Raw genomic sequence first — 4,555 nt, 5'->3', positions numbered from 1 at the left:
TGCTCTGAAGGGCAACAGAGAGCGCTGAAGGAGCTTCTGTGAAGGGGCAACACAGAGCGCTAAGATTTAGTGAGAGCTGCACTGAAGGGGCAACGGCGAGCGCTTAGAGTTAGAGCTGCGTTGAAGGGGCAACACAGAGCGTTGAGAGTCAGGGCTGCTGTGAAGCGGAAACAGTGGTGAGAGTTAGAGCTGTTGTGAAGGGGCAACACACAGCGCTGAGAGTTAGAGCTGCTGTGAAGGGGCAACAGAGCTCGCTGAGGTTCAGAGCTGCTGTGAAGGGGCAACTGAGAGCGCTTAGAATTAGAGCTGCTGTGAAGAAGCAAACAGAGCGCTGAGAGATAGAGGTGCTGTGGAGGGGAAACAGAGCGCGCTGAGATTCAGTCAGAGCTGCTCTGAAGGGCAACAGAGAGCGCTGATAGTTAGAGCTGCATTAAAGGGGCAACAAAGAGTGCTGTGAGTTAGAGCTGCTGTGAAGGGGCAACAGAGCTCGCTGAGGTTCAGAGCTGCTGTGAAGGGGCAACTGAGAGCGCTTAGAATTAGAGCTGCTCTGAGGAAGCAAACAGCGCTGAGAGATAGAGGTGCTGTGGAGGGGAAACAGAGAGCGCTGAGATTCAGTCAGAGCCGCTCTGAAGGGGCACCAGAGCGCTCTGAGAGTTAGAGCTGCTGTGAAGGGGCAACTGAGAGCACTGAGAGTTAAAGCCGCTGTGAAGGGGCAACAGAGAGCGTAGAGAGTCAGGGCTGCTGTGAAGCGGAAACAGAGATTGGTGAGAGTTAGAGCTGCTGTGAAGGGGAAACAGAGAGTGGTGAGAGTTACAGCTGTTGTGAAGGGGCAACACACAGCGCTGAGATTTAGAGCTGCTGTGAAGGGGCAACACAGATCGCTGAGATTTAGTCGGAGCTCCTCTGAAGGGGCAACAGAGCGCTCTGAGAGTTAGAGCTGCTGTGAAGGGGCCACAGAAAGCGCTGAGATTTAGTGCTACTCTGAAGGGCAACAGAGCGCGCTGAGAGTTAGAGCTGCTGTGAAGGGGCAACAGAGCGTGCTGAGAGAGTTTCTGTGAAGGGGCAACACAGCGCGCTGAGATTTAGTCAGAGCTGCACTGAAGGGGCAACAGCGAGCGCTGAGAGTTAGAGCTGCGTTAAAGGGGCAACAGAGCTCGCTGAGGTTTACAGCTGCTGTGAAGGGGCAACTGAGAGCGCTTAGAATTAGAGCTGCTCTCGATGAGCAAACAGAGCGGTGAGAGTTAGAGCTCCTGTGAAGGGGCAATAGAGAGCGCTGAGAGTTAATGCTGCCTTGGGGAAACAGAGAGCACTGAGATTTAGTCAGAGCTGCTCTGAAGGGCAACAGAGAGCGGTGAGAGTTAGAGCTGCGTTAAAGTGGGAACAGAGTGCTGTGAGTTATAGAGCTGCATTGAAGGGGCAACTGAGAGCGCTTAGAGTTAGAGCTGCTGTGAAGAAGCAAACAGAGCGCTGAGAGATAGAGCTGCTGTGGAGGGGAAACAGACAGCGCTGAGATTTAGTCAGAGCTACAATGAAGGGTCAACAGAGCGCTGAGAGTTATAGCTGCTATGAATGGGCAACAGTGAGCGCTGAGTTACAGCTGTGTTGATGGGCAACCCAGAGCGTTGAGAGTGAGGGCTGCTGTGAAGCGGAAACAGAGTGGTGAGAGTTAGAGCTGCTGTGAAAGGGAAACAGAATGGTGAGAGTTCCAGCTGTTGTGAAGGGGCAACACATAGCGCTGAGAGTTAGAGCTGCTGGGAAGGGGCAACACAGAGCGCTGAGATTTAGTCAGAGCTGCTCTGAAGAGGCAACAGCGAGCGCTGAGCGTTAGAGCTGCGTTGTAGGGGCAAGAGAGAGCGATGAGGTTTACAGCTGCTGTGAGGGGCAACTGAGAGCGCTTAGAATTAGAGCTGCTCTCAAGTAGCAAACAGAGCGGTTAGAGTTAGAGCTCCTCTGAAGGGGCAACAGAGCGCTCTGAGAGTTAGAGCTGCTGTGAAGGGGCCACAGAAAGCGCTGTGATTTAGTCAGTGCTACTCTGAAGCGCAACAGAGCGCGCTGAGAGTTAGAGCTGCTGTGAAGGGGCAACACAGCGCACTGAGATTTAGTGAGAGCTGCACTGAAGGGGCAACAGCGAGCGCTGAGCGTTAGAGCTGCGTTGAAGGGGCAACAGAGCTCACTGAGGTTTACAGCTGCTGTGAAGGGGCAACTGAGAGCGCTTAGAATTAGAGCTGCTCTCAAGTAGCAAACAGCGGTGAGAGTTAGAGCTCCTGTGAAGGGGCAATAGAGAGCGCTGAGAGTTAAAGCTGCCTTGGTGAAACAGTGCGCTGAGATTTAGTCAGAGCTGCTCTGAAGGGCAACAGTGTGCTGTGAGAGTTAGAGCTGCTCTGAAGGGGCAATAAAGAGTGCTGAGAAGTAGAACTGCATTGAAGTGGCAACCCAGGGCGCTGAGAGTTAGAGCTGCTGTGAAGGGGCAACGGAGAGCGCTGATTTATTGCTGTTGTGAAGGGGCAGTAAAGAGTGGTGAGCATTAGAGCTGCGTTGAAGGGGCAACACAGGGCGCTGAGAGTTAGAGCTGCTGTGAAGGGGCAACCGGGAGCGCTGAGAGTTAGTCAGACTGATGTGAAGGGTCAACAGAAAGCACGGAGAGTTAGTCAGAGCTGCTCTGAAGGGCAACACACAGCGCTGAGAGTTAGAGCTGCTGTGAAGCTCGGTGAGGTTTAGAGCTGCTGTGAAGGGGCAACTGAGAGGGCTTAGAATTAGAGCTGCTCTGAGGAAGCAAACAGCGCTGAGAGATTGAGCTGCTGTGGAGGGGAAACAGAGAGCGCTGAGATTTAGTCAGAGCTGCTCTGAAGGGCAACAGAGAGCGCTGAAGGAGCTTCTGTGAAGGGGCAACACAGAGCGCTAAGATTTAGTGAGAGCTGCACTGAAGGGGCAACGGCGAGCGCTTAGAGTTAGAGCTGCGTTGAAGGGGCAACACAGAGCGTTGAGAGTCAGGGCTGCTGTGAAGCGGAAACAGTGGTGAGAGTTAGAGCTGTTGTGAAGGGGCAACACACAGCGCTGAGAGTTAGAGCTGCTGTGAAGGGGCAACAGAGCTCGCTGAGGTTCAGAGCTGCTGTGAAGGGGCAACTGAGAGCGCTTAGAATTAGAGCTGCTGTGAAGAAGCAAACAGAGCGCTGAGAGATAGAGGTGCTGTGGAGGGGAAACAGAGCGCGCTGAGATTCAGTCAGAGCTGCTCTGAAGGGCAACAGAGAGCGCTGATAGTTAGAGCTGCATTAAAGGGGCAACAAAGAGTGCTGTGAGTTAGAGCTGCTGTGAAGGGGCAACAGAGCTCGCTGAGGTTCAGAGCTGCTGTGAAGGGGCAACTGAGAGCGCTTAGAATTAGAGCTGCTCTGAGGAAGCAAACAGCGCTGAGAGATAGAGGTGCTGTGGAGGGGAAACAGAGAGCGCTGAGATTCAGTCAGAGCCGCTCTGAAGGGGCACCAGAGCGCTCTGAGAGTTAGAGCTGCTGTGAAGGGGCAACTGAGAGCACTGAGAGTTAAAGCCGCTGTGAAGGGGCAACAGAGAGCGTAGAGAGTCAGGGCTGCTGTGAAGCGGAAACAGAGATTGGTGAGAGTTAGAGCTGCTGTGAAGGGGAAACAGAGAGTGGTGAGAGTTACAGCTGTTGTGAAGGGGCAACACACAGCGCTGAGATTTAGAGCTGCTGTGAAGGGGCAACACAGATCGCTGAGATTTAGTCGGAGCTCCTCTGAAGGGGCAACAGAGCGCTCTGAGAGTTAGAGCTGCTGTGAAGGGGCCACAGAAAGCGCTGAGATTTAGTGCTACTCTGAAGGGCAACAGAGCGCGCTGAGAGTTAGAGCTGCTGTGAAGGGGCAACAGAGCGTGCTGAGAGAGTTTCTGTGAAGGGGCAACACAGCGCGCTGAGATTTAGTCAGAGCTGCACTGAAGGGGCAACAGCGAGCGCTGAGAGTTAGAGCTGCGTTAAAGGGGCAACAGAGCTCGCTGAGGTTTACAGCTGCTGTGAAGGGGCAACTGAGAGCGCTTAGAATTAGAGCTGCTCTCGATGAGCAAACAGAGCGGTGAGAGTTAGAGCTCCTGTGAAGGGGCAATAGAGAGCGCTGAGAGTTAATGCTGCCTTGGGGAAACAGAGAGCACTGAGATTTAGTCAGAGCTGCTCTGAAGGGCAACAGAGAGCGGTGAGAGTTAGAGCTGCGTTAAAGTGGGAACAGAGTGCTGTGAGTTATAGAGCTGCATTGAAGGGGCAACTGAGAGCGCTTAGAGTTAGAGCTGCTGTGAAGAAGCAAACAGAGCGCTGAGAGATAGAGCTGCTGTGGAGGGGAAACAGACAGCGCTGAGATTTAGTCAGAGCTACAATGAAGGGTCAACAGAGCGCTGAGAGTTATAGCTGCTATGAATGGGCAACAGTGAGCGCTGAGTTACAGCTGTGTTGATGGGCAACCCAGAGCGTTGAGAGTGAGGGCTGCTGTGAAGCGGAAACAGAGTGGTGAGAGTTAGAGCTGCTGTGAAAGGGAAACAGAATGGTGAGAGTTCCAGCTGTTGT

The 4,555-nt window shown here is 53.4% G+C and overlaps 1 long non-coding RNA gene across 7 annotated transcripts; it reads left to right on the top strand.

The window, feature by feature from the left end:
* Positions 1-62: 62 nt before the first annotated feature.
* Positions 63-4,549, top strand: LOC113617130 (uncharacterized). Of its 7 annotated transcripts, XR_003431528.1 has the most exons (5): positions 476-495; positions 653-2,308; positions 2,807-3,334; positions 3,492-4,001; positions 4,312-4,549. It is a non-coding gene; the product is annotated as an uncharacterized LOC113617130 (long non-coding RNA). The 7 variants fall into 7 exon arrangements; XR_003431527.1 differs by lacking the exon at positions 476-495 and adding an exon at positions 63-176 and having other exon boundaries at positions 802-2,308; positions 3,492-4,549; XR_003431524.1 differs by lacking the exon at positions 476-495 and adding an exon at positions 63-259 and having other exon boundaries at positions 3,492-4,549.
* The last annotated feature ends 6 nt before the right edge of the window (positions 4,550-4,555 follow it).

The sequence above is a fragment of the Aethalodelphis obliquidens genome, unplaced genomic scaffold (assembly GCF_003676395.1).
Source record: "Aethalodelphis obliquidens isolate GAN/ISIS:26980383/991018 unplaced genomic scaffold, ASM367639v1 scaffold1969, whole genome shotgun sequence".
NCBI classification, from domain to species: domain Eukaryota; kingdom Metazoa; phylum Chordata; class Mammalia; order Artiodactyla; family Delphinidae; genus Aethalodelphis; species Aethalodelphis obliquidens.
Note: the sequence above shows the minus strand (reverse complement) of the source record. Positions and strands in the feature narration are given on the sequence as shown.